At 44.7% G+C, this 19885-nt stretch overlaps 1 long non-coding RNA gene across 1 annotated transcript; it reads right to left on the bottom strand.

Annotated features, from left to right (window-relative positions):
• Positions 1 to 11205: 11205 nt before the first annotated feature.
• Positions 11206 to 17651, bottom strand: LOC121436825. Its single transcript, XR_005972842.1, has 3 exons — positions 17607 to 17651; positions 14790 to 14884; positions 11206 to 11528 (listed from the first exon to the last, which is right to left on the bottom strand). It is a non-coding gene; the product is annotated as an uncharacterized LOC121436825 (long non-coding RNA).
• Between the last annotated feature and the right edge of the window lie 2234 nt (positions 17652 to 19885).

Below are 19885 nucleotides of genomic sequence, written 5' to 3' on the forward strand. Positions count from 1 at the left end.
CTTCTGTAAAGCAAAGGACACTGTCGCTAAGACACAAAGGCAACCCACTAACTGGGAGAAGATCTTCACCAACCCCGCAACTGACAAAGGTCTGATCTCCAAAATATATAAAGATCTCAAGAAACTAGACCGTAAAAGGCTAACCAACCCAATTATAAAATGGGGCATTGAGCTGAACAGAGAATTCTCAACAGAAGAACTTCAAATGGCCAAAAGACACTTAAGGTCATGCTCAACTTCCTTAGTGATCAGGGAAATGCAAATCAAGACAACTTTAAGATACCATCTTACACCTGTCAGAATGGCTAAAATAAAAAACACCAATGATAGCCTTTGTTGGAGAGGTTGTGGAGAAAGGGGTACACTCATCCATTGCTGGTGGGAATGCAAACTTGTGCAACCACTATGGAAGTCAGTGTTTCGGTTTCTCAGGAACTTCGGGATCAACTTACCCCTGGACCCAGCAATACCACTCTTGGGAATATACCCAAGAGAGGCCTTATCATACAACAAAAGTATATGCTCTACGATGTTCATAGCAGCATTGTTTGTGATAGCCAGAACCTGGAAACAACCTAGATGCCCTTCAATGGAAGAATGGATGAAGAAAGTATGGAATATATACATATTAGAGTACTACTCAGCAGTAAGAACCAAGGACTTCTTGAATTTTGCATACAAATGGATGGAAATAGAAAACACTATCCTGAGTGGGGTAAGCCAGACCCAAAAAGAGGAACATGGGATGTACTCACTCATATTTGGTTTCTAGCCTTAAACCAAGGACATTGAGCCTATAATGAGTGATACTAGAGAAGCTAAATAAGGAGAACCCAAAGAAAAACATATAGGCATCCTCCTGAATATTAACCTTCAGCAGGCGATGAAAGGAGACAGAGACAGAGACCCACATTGGAGCACCGGACATAAATCTCAAGGTCCAAATCAGGAGCAGAAGGAGAGAGAGCACGAGCAAGGAACTCAGGACCGCAAGGGGTGCACCCATACACTGAGACAAAGGGGATGTTCTACTGAGAACTCACCAAGGCCAGCTGGCCTGGGTCTGGAAAAGCCTGGGATAAAACCGGACTCTCTGAACATAGCAGACAATGAGGACTACTGAGAACTCAAGAACAATGGCAATGGGTTTCTGATCCTACTGCACACGCTGACTTTGTGGGAGCCTAGGCAGTTTGGATGCTCAACTTACTAGACCTGGATGGAGGTGGGGTTCCTTGGACTTCCCACAGGACAGGGAACCCTGATTGCTTTTCGGGCTGAGGGGGGGACTTAATTGGGGGAGGGGGAGGGAAATGGGAGGCGGTGGCGGGGAAGAGACAGAAATCTTTAATAAATAAATAAATTAAAAAATTAAAAAAAAAGTATTGCTAGTGGGTTTTACATTCTGTCTTTCAGGATATGGATCACAGACTGCTTAATTCCATACAATGTCCTCTTGTTAATCCCATAAATACCAGTGTGTTACATGACATATCAAATAGATAAATCAATTCCTTCATGTATGTTTATCCAGATATTCACATAGTGGCCTCTTTTGTGAGCACCGGGTTCCTGCACTGAGAAGACTAGCAGAGTTAGATGGCTAAATTGTCAGTAAGTAGAGGATAGCAGTAATTGCAGCAACTCCATATGTTATTTGTGCTTTAAAGAACTCAAGGTGGACATAAAATGGCTGTGATGGGGATTGTTGTAGGTGGGGTTTCCCCCAAAGGTCGGTTTCATCAGGTAGCGTTTGACTCGAGTCCTGATTGACAAGAAGAAGAAGGGATATACAAGCCTTGTTGGTGGGCTTGTCCACATGGACCTCATTTGGTCTACGAGCAGAGGACAAGCCTAGAGACTGGCGGACAGTGTAGTCATGTCGGTGTGAGGTGGAAAGGGTAGATGACTCTCATAGTCTTTCAGTTGTATTATGACTATGAAAGGAAGATTTGGAGAGAGTCACAATTTCACTCTTGTTGTTGTTATGTTATTGTGTGTAGAATGAACTGAGTAGAAACTGTTGCGAGAGTGGGTTGGAACAGCCATTATGGTCAACGGGAGCCATGCAGCTGCAGTGTGTAGAGAGTGGAACCTTTGGCCATGGCTGCTGTTGGCAGGGCAGTGACTGTGCATGGGGCTTATGGGGAAGAGGCGGGGCAAAAATTCCTGGGCTTTTCTGGCTCCATGTCCACATAGTGGTGCTGTTTTCTGATATCAGTTGTTTCTTGTGTTTTTGAGACATTCCCTGGATGGTTTGGAAACCCAATGACCCTTATCGTGAAACTTGGTGATTTAATGACACACATCAGTTGATGAAGAAGCTTCTCTCATCTCTGCAGCAATACTTGCTCACCTTAGTGACACCTGGAAGTGTCATACAATGTTCACCTCCCAGAGGAGTAGTAGTAATGGCACTAGTGGTAAAGGTAGTAGTAGTGATAGTGGTGGTGGTATTGGTGGTGGTGGTGATGGTGGTGGTGATGGTGGTGATGGTGGTGGTGGTGGTGGTGGTGGTGGTGGTGGTGGTGGTGGTGGTGATGGTGGTGGTGGTGGTGGTGGTGGTGGTGGTGGTGGTGGTGATCGTGGTGATGATGGTGATGGTGGTGGTGATGGTGGTGATGGTGGTGACGGTGGTGATGATGGTGGTGGTGGTGGTGATGGTGGTGGTGGTGGTGATGGTGGTGGTGGTGGTGATGGTGGTGGTAATGGTGGTGGTGGTGGTAATGGTGGTAGTGTTAGTGGTGGTGGTGGTGGTGGTGGTGGTGGTGGTGATGGTGGTGGTGGTGGTGGTGGTGGTGGTGGTGGTGGTGATGGTGGTGATGATGGTGGTGGTGGTGATGGTGGTGATGGTGGTGGTGATGGTGGTGGTGGTGCTGGTGGTGGTGCTGGTGGTGATGGTGGTGGTGGTGATGGTGGTGGTGGTGGTGGTGGTGGTGGTGGTGGTGATGGTGGTGATGATGGTGGTGGTGGTGGTGATGGTGGTGATGGTGGTGATGATGGTGGTGGTGTTAGTGGTGGTGGTGGTGATGATGGTGGTGGTGGTTGTGGTGGTAGTGATGGTGGTGGTAATGGTGGTGGTGGTGATGGTGGTGGTGGTAATGGTGGTGTTGGTAATGGTGGTGGTGTTAGTGGTAATGGTGGTGGTGGTGATGGTGGTGGTGGTGTTAGTGGTGGTGATGGTGTTAGTTGTGGTGGTGGTGGTGGTAGTGGTGGTGGTGGTGGTGGTTGTAGTTTCACCTCTGGGACCTCTGAACTCGCTAACCATGGGATCATGATGAGATTTATAGTACTAGGCAAGTGTTTCCTCCTGTGGAGTGGGCCTTAAATTGAAACATAAAGTTACTTGGTTACCTCTGTGATATTCATGCCACTGTTGACCCATGGGTATATCTTGCCATGTTGGCCATTATTGTAGTTCACAGAGGAATAAGAACATTGACAACTTTCCTCCACTCAATAGCCTGGTAGTATCTTCTGGTAATAGGAAAACTAGGTAATAGGAAGGAAGGTTTCTGGTCAGTGTCAACTTGATTTCTCCATACCCTGTGGCCAACGTGTGTGGTGTCTTAAGCAATAGGAATCAAGAGCAATGACAATAGGAATCAAGATCAAAACAATACCTGCATTGTTTTGGGGGATCACTGGAACAGCCCTGACCAACAGCTGGAGGGGGTGTTCCACACTTGGCACTGGGCTTTTTAATAATCCATGGCTTCTGGGAGAAGCATCATCCCTTTCGTCAGGTAACTCCAATTAAATTCATATATATTATAAAATAGTAGGTTTGGCTACTACTATCACATCTGGTCTTTAATTCAGTCTGTAAGAGAAAATATTCCACATCTCCCTGATAAGTCTGACTTGCTGCACTCAAGTGAAGATCTCCATTTTAACACGGACTTTTTAGTCTTTTCCAAATTCTTCCTGATGCGATAGGTCACTGTGCACTTTTCTGTTGCATTCCTGGCCCCAAATCTGGAATCAGCCATTTTCCCCAGGCATCTTTGAGGGGGCAGTTTTTTTAGTGTACTCAATCTGAGCAATGGAGTTGTTGGTGATAAGTAGTTGATTGGAATCAGTGCATGGAATGAGTACTTCTGCATCTTCGAGAGCATAAATGTCAGCCTCTGTCCTGGTTTCTTCCAGGGCACTCTATAGGAGATCATTTTCTTTTCTTGGGGGGCGCTCAACTATCCAGTGTTTCAAAGCACAAGCATACATATTTTATCAATTCTCCCACTCACAATAAAGGTGTGCACTCTCTGTTCCCAATGCACCTTTCTGAATTGATGAAAATGCTCTGCATCTGCACTGCCCAGCCCAGGAAGCTCTAGCTGTCTGTGGCTGTTGGCCACTGGAAATCTGAGCAGTGCTGAAGGTGACACTTATAATTATGATTAAATTTTGTTTGTTAAAGCTGACTTTATTTATTTTAAATAGGGTTATATAATTTATAAACCTCCATGTGCCGCATGTAACTGAGGAAAACATTAGGCAGATAACCCTGGCCTCATTTCTTCACCTTGTGTTGTGTATTCACAATATATCCTGGAGATCACTCTATAATTATAATCATGGACTTCATGTTGCCTTCTTAAAAATTATTTTGTTTGTTTTGAGATAGAATCTCAGTATATAAGTCAGGTAAAACTTGAGCTCACTATGTAGCTCAGGATAGCCTCAAAACGACTATTCTCTTGTCTTTACCATCAGCCTGTTGGCATCACAGATGCATACCATCATACCTGGCTAAGCACATGCGTACCTAGTCATTTGAGTGGTAGATACACCTGAGATCATGCTGTCCCTCTTTCCTTCCCACAGATGTTTTTCATAGTTCTGCTCTTGGAGTTCTACATTGTTGCTCTGTCAGATTCTTTGTGTCCCCTTCCGTGTTCTTTGGGATGGATCCTTAGAAGAAAGACCCCTGGTCCCAGAATGCACGCTTTTGGTTTTCACTAGCATAAGATCCATCCATAGGCTTGGAGAACAGTTGCATTCTCTCCAGCAATGGAGAAGAGTGTCTTTTTGCTCACAGACTACCCACGTGGAGAGCTGAGAGGAGGTGACTGCTATGTGAGAAACCTGTGGTGAGCATTTCCTGAAATCAGGAGAGTGACATGCTCAGACTGGACCCTCTGCCTGTCTTTGTCTTTGAAGATGTGGTTCCTCTTCCTCTCTGAGTCCTGTGGCTCTGGTTCTAGGCCCACAGTGTGGGAAAGGGAAGTCACGTGCTTGGTGTAACCTCAATGACCTCCTTAAACAAATTGCTTTCTTATAGATCATCCATACATGTTAACTGCACTATCAAATGGAAGCAGAATCAGAAAAAAATCTACTCCGCACCCAGGATAACTTCCAAGACAGACACCACACAAGGTTTATCCTCCCTCCCCTCTGTAAGGGAGATATAGCCAGGAGAAGAGTAGGGCCTGATAGCGAACACTGTGGGAAGGATGGGCCAAATTTTCCTTGGTTTCCAAGGCAGCATTTGTTTTTCTTTGTGGACCAGACAGTTTAAGGCAGTCTCTTTGAATGGTTTCCATGGGAATCCACTTGAGCAGATCAAAAGAGGGAAAAAGGAATTGTGTGAGACATTTAGGTGTGGGGTTAGAATGATGATGCCTGGCACACAATAAACTACTAATTCACAGAAATAAATTGATGACATGGCTGAAGAAATGTATGTGTGTGTGTGTATATGTGTGTGTGTGTGTTTGTGTGTGTACCTTCACTCAATATTGTAGAATTCACAATACACAAAGAGAATCATGGCATATTGGTACTTATTATTTTGTTACCTATTTTGAGAAGTATTTTTTTCTTTCATTAAAAATATTAATTTATTCAGGGAAAACTAGCCTTTAGTAAATAGAGCCAGGCGCGCCATCTGGTGATCAAAATGTGAGTTGCAGGACTTCAAGGCAACTATGGAGTTTCCCTATAGGCAAGGTTGGGGCATCAGAGGGCAGTGTGGGGGACCACTCACTCAGAGAACTCAGGGAGTTCAGTGCCCTTAGGATCCCGACATCTGGGGATGGTTAGACAATTATGCAATACATCCGAGTGTTAACGTGTACGTAGCTGCCAAAGAACCCGTAGATTAATATACAGACTGCAACTTTCCATTCCAGAGAGGATTTCTGAGGTTTCTGGGGTCAGGTCATCTGGGACCACTTGGACATGTGTAGCTTTGCTGTGGGACCATTCTTGTGCATGTTCTCTCGCGTGTACATCATGTCTGAGTCTCTCCCCTTAGTACCTGGGACTGCGGTAGCTGTGGAAGCTTCACATCTGACTGTTGGTCAACACTGCCTAGTTTTTCTACATAGGGAGTACATGGAATTTCTCCTCCAGCAATGTATGGCCTTTTCTTCTGTCACATTTTCCATTTAAATGGGTGTAGCATAGAGACATCTCAGTCATTAAGCTTTCCCTTCTAGAGTATGAAGTCCAGAATTAGCCCAAGACATATGTTGGGGCATCAATGTAAACTATGGAACACACATGGAAATTAGAGAAAATAAAAAGCAATTCTACTTTCTAACACTAGAAGAATATAGACAACATCTACTAAAATTGTGTGACTTGCATATTTTGGCCAATTGGAAACATACATGCATTCTTTTATGGCAGGGTTGGTACATGGACACGGAAGAACCAAGACTGTGGAATTCTTGGCCCATCTGTTGGCTCACCAGGCAAAGGTGCTTACAGCCCAGCCCAACGAGTTTGAGGCCTGGAAGCTACTTGGTGGAAGAAAAGAGCCAACTCCTGTAAATTGTCCTCTGATCTTGAACACACTACATCCCAGCACAATAAATATATACAATAAATTCTTGTTAAAGCTATGAATTTTTCTACTGCTTAAGGAAGCAGTCCCTCTTCTCCCGCTGTCCACACTGCTCAGGGCAGAGGTGACCATGTTCCCAGTTTCCCTAGAGCCTTTCCTTCGGGAACCCTGACCCTGAGGCGGTGTTTCACAATGTTCCTTCCATCCCTTCTCTTTCAGGGTGAGGTAAGTGTCCAGGTGGCCGCAGAAATGGGAAGAGTCTGGTCCTCCCAGTTGCTGAGATGAGCAGCCTCTCTTGCCACACAACCTCCACAAGAGGAAGCAGCAGATGAGATTAAGAAAAAACAGGGGGAAAACATGGCAGGAACCTTCAGTATTCCTTCCACACCAGGTGACAGGCGGGCTTGGAGTCCAGCCCTCTAAAAAATGTCAGAAAGCTCTGGAATTCATGTACTTCCCTGAGCTATGTGGTAGCAGGCCTCACTATGTTTACAGTGGAAAATACCCACCAGTAGTGTGGGAGCGTAATAGAGACAGTGAGTTTGTATGTGCAGGGGCTCTGGATTGGGGTATGTGATAGGAAACAGTCCTGTTGTTCCCACATGGATCAGGAGATGTCTCCTGACTCCATTTTTAACAGATTATTTTATCACCATGAAATGGCATCTTTCAAAATTTTTTAAATGCTTTTTTTGTTGTTGTTGTTAATGAACAGAAACAAAACTTTTCCTCAAAATATAACAGGACAGGGAAAAACTTTTCCCAATTTTCATTGGTTGTCTTTGCCTTTAGATTTACTTTAATCCTGGGGAGGAGGGCTATGTATGTGAATGTCAGTGTCCAGCAGTGTTGGATCCCGGAGGCTGGAGTTGCACATGGTTTGAGCTTCCTGTCATCGGTGCTGGGATTTGAATTCAGGTCCTCTGGGGAAGCAAGTATCGCTCCTAACCAATGAACCATCTACTGCCTCAGCTCCCCAAGGGTTAAGGTTAGGGTTAGGGTAAGGTCCTTCTATGTACCATATAGTATGTGAAGGATTGCAATTCTGTAAAAATCCCTCTGCTCATTTGAGAGATAATCACTGGAAATGTAATTTCTCAAAAGCTTTCCTATTATGTCCAGAAGATGCCACCAACCAGAGCGTACTGATTTTTCTGTTACCCGGAATGCATGGATCCTTGAATCCCCGACAGCCGCCCCAGTTCTCATGGCTATAGACCAACTGTCTAGACGGCTTGTGATCCTGCCATTCTGACATGAATCATCAGATGTTACCTGCCTCCACTGGAGGGTGGGGTTGAGACGGGGTGTCTCTGTAGTTTTGGAGCCCTCCTGGAACTAGCTCTTGTAGACCAGGCTGGCCTTGAGCTCACAGAGATCCACCTGCCTCTACCTCCCGAGTGTTGGGATTAAAGGTGTGCGCCACCACTGCCCAGCCACTTGCCTCCAATTTTAACAGATTATTTTTCTCGCCATGGACCATCTATCTCTCCAGCTCCCCAACGGTGGCGTACATAGTTAACTTACTTCAGTGCATTAGGAATTCATTATGGTGGTAGCCTGTCTGCATGCGCCACCATCTCATTCTATAGCTGCTTCTTACAAAAGGAAATTCCCCTGTGGATATTTGTGCCCACTCACAAGAAATGACTAAAGGACACTTCCTTTTACCAGTGGGCCTGCTTCTTCAAGCATCTTGACAATTCAAATCTCCGAGTTTCCCGTTTTAGTTAGTTGCACGATGTTTTCATTTGCCCCAAGTCAGCTAAGCACCCGAAGAGAACACCTGTCTGTGCATGTCTGAGAAATTGATGAGTTCCACAAAACTCTGGCTATGTGCACATCTGATATCCTGGTATAATGACTCAGACTGTATCTTAGAAGCAACTGCAGAATTGGAAGGGAAACCTTACTGGCCAAGTTGTGTTTATGCTACCCCTATAAGAGCACAAAGTTGGGAGAAGGTCACCTTATGCTAAAAAAGAGAGAAATTTCCCACATCCTCTTTGCAGAAAATTGGGGAAGCATCAATGTGGGATAAAAGGGAAGCTTTACAGCATAGACCATCCCAGGGATATGCGCCTGGCAAACACAGAGCTCAAATCTCTTGGAGTCTGGAGGTGGTGTGGAGGTTTGAATAAGAATGGTCCCCATAGGCTCATGTATCTGAATGCTTAGTCTCCAAGGAGGGGCACTCTTTGAGAAGGCTTAGATGATGTGGTGTCCTTGTTGGAGTAGATGTGGCATCATTGAAGGAAGTGTGCCACTGGGGGTGGGCTTTGAATTTCAAAATCCCATGTCAGGCCCAGTGTCAGCCTCTCTCTCCCTGTGGATCAGGTAATAGAACTCTCAGCTACTTCTCCAACACCATGTCTGCCTGTGTGCCACCATGCTCCCTGCCGTGATGGTAACAGACCAACCTCAGAAACTATAAGCAAGGCACGTGAATGCTTTCTTTGATAAGAGTGGCCTTGCTCATGGTGTCTCTTCACAGCAATAGAACAGTGACCAAGACAGATGGTGTTTCATAAATTCCTGTGTGCTCAAGGTCTTTACAGTTTTAGTATACACAGGTTTGTCCATGAAGAGGGCCAAAAGGGGACTACTGTCTTCTGAAGAGCACATTATTTTAGACAAGTAACTGGAATGGCCTCCTGCTCTGCCCAAATGTCCCACAGTAGTCTCTTGTATTAATGACTGACATCTTGGAACAGATTCCAGTCAAGGCACTTATGAGTATTCAACCAGCCCCAATTCTCCCTCTGCAGCTGCTGATGGGGCAGAGGAAATCCCTTACATGACAGTGGTAGTTTGAATGAGGATGGTCCCCGTAAGCTCCTATGGTTAATGTTTCAGTGGTGAATAATTTAAGAAAGATTAGGATGTGTGTCCTTTTTGGACAAGGCGTGTCACTGGGTGTGAGTTCTGATGACTCAAAAGAACTCTGCCTCCAAGGGGAACCCTCATCCATTGCTGGTGGGAATGCAATCTTGTGCAACCACTTTGGAAATCGGTGTTTCGGTTTCTCAGGAAATTCGGGATCAACTTACCCCTGGACCCAGCAATACCACTCCTGGGAATATACCCAAGAGATGCCCTATCATATGACAAGAGCATTTGTTCAACTATGTTTATAGCAGTATTATTTGTAATAGCCAGAACCTGGAAAACCTAGATGCCCTTCAATGGAAGAATGGATGAAGAAAGTGTGGAATATCTACACATTAGAGTACTATGCTGCGGTAAAAAACAATGACTTCTCAAATTTTGCATGCAAATGGATGGAAATAGAAAACACTATCCTGAGTGAGGTAACCCAGACCCAAAAAGATGAACATGGGATGTACTCACTCATAATTGGTTTCTAGCCATAAACAAGGGTCACGGAGTCTACAATTGGTGATACCAAAGAAGCTAAGTAAGAAGGTGAACCAAAGGAAAAGCATATAGATGTCCTCTTGGCTATGGGAAGTAGACAAAATTGCCGGGGAGAAAATTGAGATCTTGGGGGTGGGGTGGGATGGGGGTAAAGGGAGATGGGGAGAGAGGGGGATAGGGGGAGAATGGGGGAGCTTGGGGAAGGGGGAGGATTGGGATGAAGGAAGGTTGGATGGGGGAGCACGGAAGCACGGTTCTTAGTTAAGGGAGCCACCTTAGGGTTGGCAAGAGACTTGAACCTAGAGTGGCTCCCAGATGCCCAAGCCGAGGTCCCCAGTTAGTTCCTTGGGCAGCTGAGGATGAGGAACCTGAAATGACCCTATCCTATAGCAATACTGACGAATATCTTGCATATCATCATAGAACCTTCATCTGGTGATGGATGGAGACAGAGACAGAGACCCACACTGGAGCACTGGACTGAGCTCCCAAGGTCCCGATGAGGAGCAGAAGGAGGGAGAACATGAGCAAAGAAGTCGGGACCACGAGGGGAGCACCCACCCACTGAGACAGTGGAGCTGATCTACTGGGAGCTCACCAAGACCAGCTGGACTGTGACTGAAAAAGCATGGGATAAAACTGGACTCTCTGAGCATGGCGAACAATGAGGGCTGATGAGAACCCAAGGACAATGGGTTTTTGAACGGGGTTTTGAACCTACGTAATGTGCTGGCTTTGTGGGAGCCTAGCCAGTTTGGATGTTCACCTTCCTAGAAATGGACGGAGGGGGGAGGACCTAGGACTTACCACAGGGCAGGGAAATCTGACTGCTCTTTGGGCTTGAGAGGGACAGGGAGAGGAGTGGGAGGAGGGGGATAAGGGTGGGAGGAGGGGGAGAAGGGTGGGAGGAGGGGTAGGGAAATGGGAGACTGGGAGGAGGAGGAAATTTGTTTTTTTTTCTTTTCTCAATAAAAAAAAAAAATAAAAAAAAATAAAAGACCTCTGCCTCCTGCCTGTGATCAGGATGTAAACTCTCAGTTACTGCTACGGTGTCCTGCCAGGCTGGCTGCTGCCATGCTGCCCACAGTGATGGTACTGGACTAACCCTCTGACACTGAAAGCAAGCTCCCAATTTAATGCTTTGTTCTGTAAATTCCCTTCAGCACAGCGCCTTTTCCCAGCAATAGAACAGTAGCTCAGTCAATGTCCTGTGGCTGTCAAGGGACTTGCAGTTCCTGCCTCTTTTCTTCTGTGTTATCTCTTCTTGTAGGGCACAGAGGATAATTTCTATTTCAATATCAAATTAGTGGCTCCAAAATGATGGTGAGGTAAAGGAAATACTTTGGAGATCTCCCTGCAATAGAGAAGGGACCCCAAGTTTGTTCTACATCGTAAGGGTGAATACATATTACATCTGAGTCATATGCAGAGCATATTCATAGAAAAATACATGGCAACCACACCACAAACACCATGGAAACATACTTGGCTACCACACCACAAATACCAGGTTGCTCTTGGAAGTCCCCAGCAGGCATGGTGCAACACAATTGCAGTGACTGACCAGGATACAACTTGCCTGGCAGGCAGCGATCTGGGGACTGTACCACAGCCTCCTGGAGAGGGGATGGAAAGTCTAGGAAATCCATCCATCCCAGAGTCAGGGGATTCAAGGTGCCCACCACATTCATATTCTCTACAGAGCACCACTCTGTATCCCTTGTGCACTGACCACTTTACACTTAGGGAGGATGAAGTGAGTTGTGGAGCACTACAGTTGCTGCAATCCATAAATGGAACTGCTCTATACGTGTGCCAGCTTTCCAAACACACTAAAAACGCATTGCTATTCCATAAAACATCAGCCCTTTTAAAGAAAATAAATGTAGGCATGTAGTTTGAATGCCACCTCCTGGCCTTAGTGGGAACTACATCAGTGAGAGTCTTGGGCCCAGTGGAGTCTATGTTTGGATGGGAGGGAACATTGACTGTGACCTGGACTTGAAGGGACCATACCTCTGAAGATAAGGCAGTGTTTTTTCACCTCATTATGATTTCCTGTCACATAATACTTGACATCTTAGGTATATCAAATGTAAACCCGAGATTGGAGACCAATCCCAGTCTAAGGCTAAGATAAAGCAGCCTCATTAGATAGAGATGGTGGAGCTCTGTGTGTAAACACACACACACACACACACACACACACACACACACACACCACACACACACACACACAGAGGCATGCACACAGCATCAAAATAGATTACATTCGTCCTTACTGCTCCAGAAACTGAACAAAATGACTACTTCTCCTGAAGTATGGAAGGTGTATAATCCTTTATCCAAAGTGCGATTGTGGGTTCGTGCATGCCTGTGAGTGCGTGAGCAATTGTGTGTGTGTGTGTTTGTGTGTGTGCGCGCGCGTGAGGTCAGGGGACAGAAGTCAGCCTCCGGTGTTGTACCTCAGGTGCCATCCCCCTGAAGTTTTTCTTAGACAAGGTTTCCAACTGGCCTGGAACAAGCAAGGCAGGCTGGGTTGGCTGGGCAGCACATTCCAGGGATAGGCTTGCCTCCACCTTCACACACAAGCATGTCCCACCACATCTACTACTTTTCCTGCTGTAGTTTATCTTCATTTTCTTGATGATGCTCTCTGTGAATGACACTCAGGGCCTCATGCCCACAAGGCCAGCAATTTATTGATTTAGCTGTCTCCCCAGCCCCACTTTTACCACCCGAGCACAAGCATTTTTCTCAGTTTACACTTTAAAGTACTTTCCTTCCTGGATACGAAATTTGAAACACCACAGGAAAGCACATATAGTAGCATAAGGAAATGTGTCTGTCGCTGGGCTGATTCCTACCCCTAAGGCACAGGGCTGTCTGCAGGGAAATCTCCTGAGAGTGAGCAATCTGAGTACAGTCCAAGCCACCATTTTCTATACGCCTTGCTGTATGTGGTGGTGAGGAAGTTGCCTTCCCATTTAGGGGATGGTAATCTTTAAAATGTCTGGGCCAGGGGCGTACATTGCTGTGCCTCATATCCGGGGAAAGAGGATGGCTTCCCATGCCAGAACTAAGCTGAAACTTTACAACAGTGAATGGAATGATAATAGTCCTGCTAACTACTTTGTGTGTTTAGTGCAGAGTCTCAGAGCAGCCCAGCCCAGCCTGGGACTCTTGCCCTTCCTCCCTCAGCCTTCAGAGTGCTGCTGGTCTTCCAAGCTTAGCACACTGCCCCAGCTCAAGTATTCATTTTAATGTAAACACATTCTTAATGCTACTGTTTTCTTCTCGGCCCAGTAACATTTTCATTCCATTTCTACATGTATATGGTTGAATTCCCACGAAATAAGTAATTTTATCATTGATTTCCCTGCAAAAATTTATTTTATAATGATCCACATCTTTTGAAAAACCATGAATTCTAAGATTGCTATTTTAGGAAATTTAGCATTGACGAGATATTTTAGGTTTTTGCTTGGTTTTCATTGTTAGTTAGGGCCTCTCTATGCTATTCAGGCTGTTCTGAAACTTTTTAGCACTAATGATCGATCGTGTAACCCCAGTGTTCAAATAGTTGGAAGTGCACGCATTTGCCACCTAACGCTGATGAAAACTGTTCGCATTACTGCCTGGCATTTGACCATTTTTCTTCATTGTTTCACAACAATTATTTTAATTTGTACATAATTTTAAAATGTACATAACTTAATAATAATTACGTTGTGTATATTCCTATGTGTATGTACACATGAATTCCTGTGCCTCCAAAGGTCAGGAGAGGTCATACCTTCCTGGAGCTGAGGTATGGTCCTTCAAGGATGTTGGAAATGGATGCTGGAAACTACCTTGGATCCTCAGCAACAATAGAATGCACTCTGAACCACTGAGTCATCTCCCCTGCCAGACTGTAGACTGTTAGATTTCGTTAGCCTTTATAATGTTCATATTTTAAATTCCACTGTGTTTTCCCCTTGGTCAATGACCTGGAGTTGATGCTTCTTTTTTTTTCTTGTTTAGATTTTAGTTATACTTTTAATTATGTCTGTCTGTCTGTCTGTGGTATGCACATGATTGGCAGAGGCATTGACTCCTGATGGGGCTAGAGTTAAAGGCAGTTGTGAGCTATCTGCCATGGGGGCTGGGAGCCATACTCTCATAAACAGTAATGACTCTCTTGTCTCTTTCCTCCTCCCTCTACGCCTTGAGTGCTGGTATTACAGGTGAGGGTGAACATGCCCAGAGGGTCAAAGAACACAGAGCAATTTCCATTCTAGGCAATCATTCTGCCACGAGAGCTATGTCGCCAGTCCCCATACTGTGGCTTTTTAAATTCACCAGTGATTTCTTTTCATGGTATAGCATTCTCATTGAACAGCTACCAGAGAAATCAAGAATATAGCTGGGAATGTGTGCACAGCCAGGGGAGCAATAGCAGTATCTAGGGACCACTTTTAAAAATCCCCAAATGTGCTCCCACCACATTTGTGAAGAGCTTGGGACAGGGCCGTCAGATGCTGGGCAGATCTAAGTGCTGTAGCATCCTCGAGTCCAGCCTCTGGCAAGGACATCCTGTTCCCGAGAGCAAGTCTCCTGCCAGCAAACCTACCTTACATGCCCAGCTTCCCAAAGGTCAGCAACAAGGGACTAGAGGCTGTTGTTGTACTGTCTGTGGATGTGTGTGCACAGCCAACGACCCAGACCCTGCAGAAGAATCACAAAACAGGAAAAAGGTTGGTCAAAGAATCAGACACATCCTTAAGCTCAGTGCTGAAGACATAAAAAAAGAAAATTTGGAAATATAGCTTAGTGTGTGGAAATAGAAATGACGGAGAAAGAAGAACAGGATTTCCCTTGCACGGAGATGTGAGTGTGGGTGTCCTGATGTGGGGCTGTGCCTCTCTAGGAGTATGGGGACAATGATGAAGGGATCCCAGACATATCTGAGAAGCCGGATTCTGTGTTTGGATGTCTGTACAGCAGTGGTTCTCAGCCTTCCTATGCTGTGACGTGACTCTTAATACAGTCCCTCATGCGTGGTGATCCCAACCAGAAAATTATTTCTGTTGCTTCATCATCGCTGTAAAGTTGTTACAGGTAAGAATCACAATGGAAATAGTTTTGGAGATAGACGTTTGCTGAAGGGGTCAAGTCACAGGTTGAACCACTTTTCTAGAGTCAGAGAGATGTGGGACCTTCCTAGCCCCAGCAACTTTGGTTCCCTGAGCCAGGATGTCCTGGACCCATTTTCCAAACACAGGCTGGGAATTTCTGTGAGGAGAAAACAGAGTGAGACCCTCTGCTCTGAGCTGTGCTTCCCACTCTGTGAATTGAGAGCATCACACTGCTCATGTGCTAAGTTGGGGGTCTTTAGTGATAATACCTGCTTTAAATACCAGTCACAAGTTCCTGCATATGTGACAGACTAATGTTGATATATGCAATTGGAATTACAGGCTGGCCTTGAACTCAGACATCCAACTGCCTCTGTCTTGTGAATGTTTGCTCCATGCCCAGCTGTCAAAAATAAGCATTTCTAAAGGCAGTCTTCTTCTGGAGAAATAGGGACAAACAGTTGCTGCAGAATTTAGAGACTGATTTCACTTCAACTCTGCCTAAAACCTACTCACTTCCTTCATCTGTAAACCTGCCAAGAGCAGTACATGCTGTAGAACAGCCATTTTCAAAAATACACTGAATTTTGGGTTCACTTTTTAAGAGACAAATGTTAGATTCTTATTCTGTTGGAAATTATGCTACAGTTAGCTGTACTTAGAAAACTTTACATCTGAAAATTATTCATCAGCAACTCGTTATCAAATTGTTAAGTTTTACAATGACTAGTTTGGGTATTCAAACTATCCTGTGTCAATACACGTGGAATAACTGATGTCAGTAAATGGAAGCACCGTGTCTCCATGTGGTCAGACAAATCCAGAGATGTTAGAGCAATGTCTCCACAAGGAAAATGCACAGCGCATCCAGGTGCTATCTGCCCTCTCCCAGACAAGGCTGCACAGGGCAGCTCTCCTGCTGATCACTGCAGCATGGCTTCATCCCTCTTTCATACCTCCATCCCTCCCCTGTCTTCGGAACCATCTCCACTGTCTCCACACACTACCTCATCCCGCCCTCCCCAGGCCTTTCTCTGTTCAGTGCCAAGTCACCTTCTACCAAAAGGAAACATATCATGACAATTCCATAACTCACCTTCCACACAGATCATATAATCCAAATGTCATACACAGCTGACAATGACAACATTTTCCTTTCTGTCCTATCCCCAAGCAGTGTCCACGTTGTCTTCAAGGTTCTGGCAACTAGCCTTGTTCTCTGCTCTTAGATCCACTGTTCTCCATGGAAGCAAGCACGCCCACAACTTGGTTTGTGCACGGTCTTGCTTCTATTTGCCATTCAGGACTCAGATCACATGCTAACTTCTGAAACCTTTGGGGGTAACATCACATACGACAATCCCCATCACAACTATTTCCTGTCCCCTTTATGATCTTTAAAGCGCCAATAATACACGGAATTGCTGTGATTACTGATTTCTTCTGCTTACTGACAGTTTGCCTATCTAACACGATATACAAGGACCCGTGCTAGTCTTCACAGTGCAGGAACAAGGTGTTCACTAAAGAGGCCACTATGTGAATATCTGGATAAACGTACACGAAGGAATTGATTTGTCTATTTGATATGCCATGCAACACACTGGTATTTAAGGCAGTAACAAGAGAACATGGCATGGACTTAAGCAGTCTGTGACTTCATATCCTGGAAGACAGAATATCAAACACACTAGCAATACGTTTTAACATGGACAGCCATCAGAAAGAAGTGGCTATGCCACCCCCCACATCACAGGTATTGATTCAGTGTCTGCTGTGGACCCAGATATCTACCATTTTAATAAGCATGATTCAGTGTCTGTTGTGGATCCAGATTTCTACCATCTTAATAAGCAATCCCTCCAAATGTGATGCAGTCATGCATGGCCCATTCGGGGAAATGGTCTGATGGGGATTGCTTCCATTTCAGTCCTGGTCATTTAAAGGGACCCCTACAGGGTTCAGTCATCTGGGGAGTCTATGAATGCCATTGTTTCACAGTGTGCTGCTCTTTGCTGCGACCTGCTCAACAGGATGTGTTCCTACAAGGCATTACAGACCAGCTGCTGGTCACACAGACGGGAAGAGAAAAGGAAATGACTCACCTGGTGAGTCCCACATGATCTTGTCACTCTACTGTACTGAATATAAGGATGGAGTAGTCTGTCTGCATCCAGTCAAGTCAAAGATGTGCAGTGACATCTTCCTCTTCTTTGTTCATTTCACAGACCCTTTATACACACCCATGTACACATCACACACACACACACACACACACACACACACACACACACACACACACACACACTCACATTGGTGGCAATGATGACTCACATACTGGAAACAAGGGCTCATGTCAGCTTCTTGTCAACATTCTGCGTGTTCTCTCTGCAGGTCTGCTGTTCTTCTCATAGAAGAGACCTGACATTGATAGACAGAGGACACAAAGTATCACTGACAAGAAGCATTTGCTTTTGGCTTTCTTCCCAGGGGTGGTCAGATAATCCAGAATTCTGGACAGATAACAAATGAAGAGCAGGTCCACTTGAATGTACTCCCACGGGCATGTTATGGGATAATTTAAGCATCACAGTATATAATGATGACAAAGGAGTACTCCTTTAAGAAATGGGTGTTTCTTAGTAGACACAAACGCATGAGTAAATCCATTAATAAACAAAAGATAAAAGGGAAACTTTACTCAAAGACAAGCAATGCTTGTATACTAGTAACTGCACAGGGAAGTAGGTATCAGAGCAACACTTAGCAGGCGTCATGGTTATAATAAACATGGAAAGAACCATACATAAAACACCCCCTCTGTACAAGTCCACAGCAACACTGCTAAAATCTGCATGACTGGATGGGAAAACAAGAGGGAAAACACACGAGTACTAACCTTTTCCTTTTTGTGTTGGGGAAAATAATATTAGATATTTTGAAAATAATTACCTAAGTATTCTTCATAATACAAACCTTTCTGGAGTTACACATACATACCTAACTCTTCACATGTATCCCCTTCTTTCCACCGTGATCTCAGCACCTCCCTGATGGAGCTAGCTGGGAGGTAAAGGACTATCTCTATGATTCCAAAGATGCCATTGGGGCAAACCTTTGACCTGTGGCTGCCTTAGAAATTTTCCCCCAAACTGGGTGTTGGACATTTGTTTCTGTTCTCATAATTCACTTGCAAATTCAAAGTACTAAATTTTAAACACAGCAAATATATGTTAGCACCAAAGACATTTTCATCATAGAGAATGTAATTAAATATTTTAACCTAAAAGATTCATCAATAACTCTGTCTAAATTTAACACAGACAGCTGACCACAGTGAAATGAATGTGTGGAAGCTGTAATTTAAAATCCCTGTCACTGGAGATAGCATCAGGAAATATGAAATAATTAGGAAAACTCTGCCCACTTCTCTGTAGTGCCTAGACACTGAATGGGACAACTCATTGCTGAGAGTAAAGATGTATAGATTCATCGACTGTGGCGATATTTTGTTTCTTCCATGACAATAAAGCTTGCCTGAGAATCAGTGTGTGCAGATAGCCACTAGTTAGCCACAGAAGACAGGCAGTGTTGGAACTCACCTTTCCCAACACTTAAGAAACAGAACTCTGTGAGTTCAAGGCCATCCTGGGCTACATTAGATTGATCCAGTCTAAAAGAGAAACAGAGTCAGGCAGTGGTGACTCACATCTTTCATCAAAGTGCTTTGGTGTCACACACCTTTAATCCCAGCACGAGGGAGATGGAGAATGAAAGGAATGTGGCTGGGAAAAGAGAGGAATATAAGGTGGGAGGAGATAGGAGATCCAGGCAGTCAGTCTGAGGTCTTGTAGAGACAGGATGCTCCATTTGGTCTGAGGGTTTTGTTGAGGAAAGAACTAGTGTCTGGCTGCTCTGCTGTTCTGATCTTATAGCTCCAACCACTTAATATCTGACTCCAGATTTTATTATTAAGACCAATTAGAACTCACGCTACAATCATCTTCATGTGATGGAATATACAGGTGTCTGTTCTCCTCATACAGTCCTATAGATCCAGTGCAATACCAACAGAACTCTAACAGACTTTTCATAAACTAATGGGCTTAATCTGAAACTCACAGTGAATATGAAAAACCCCAGCTTGAAACAACCTTATAAAGGAACAAACTTGGAGGATGAACACATGATTTCCAGACTCCTTATAAACATAGAGAAATGTAGACAGTGTGCCTGATTGGAAATGACAATAAGACAGAAAAGAATATGAAGGGGACAGAAGAGTCACACATGTGTAGGGGACACCTTTAGCAAAGACACAAAGACACTTCAGTGAACAAAACATATGCTCTTCACGAGGTTTTCTGGGACTCTTGGTGGTGGTAGGGAGGTACAGCCCAGCACAGTGACCAGCAGCCTGAGGATAACCCTGTCCCTTTGATGACCTTGACCCTGGTAAAGATGAATCTAGGATGCAGTAAAGAATTTCAGAAACAGCCAGGATGAAGCAAAGGTTGTGAGCTTATTAATCCTGTGGATAGAAGCTCACACAGAATAAGGATGGCTCCTGCATGATGGCCTGAGAGTGGAC

The sequence above is a fragment of the Microtus oregoni genome, unplaced genomic scaffold, assembly GCF_018167655.1.
Source record: "Microtus oregoni isolate MIOR12 unplaced genomic scaffold, Mior012 000050F_003, whole genome shotgun sequence".
Lineage (NCBI taxonomy): Eukaryota > Metazoa > Chordata > Mammalia > Rodentia > Cricetidae > Microtus > Microtus oregoni.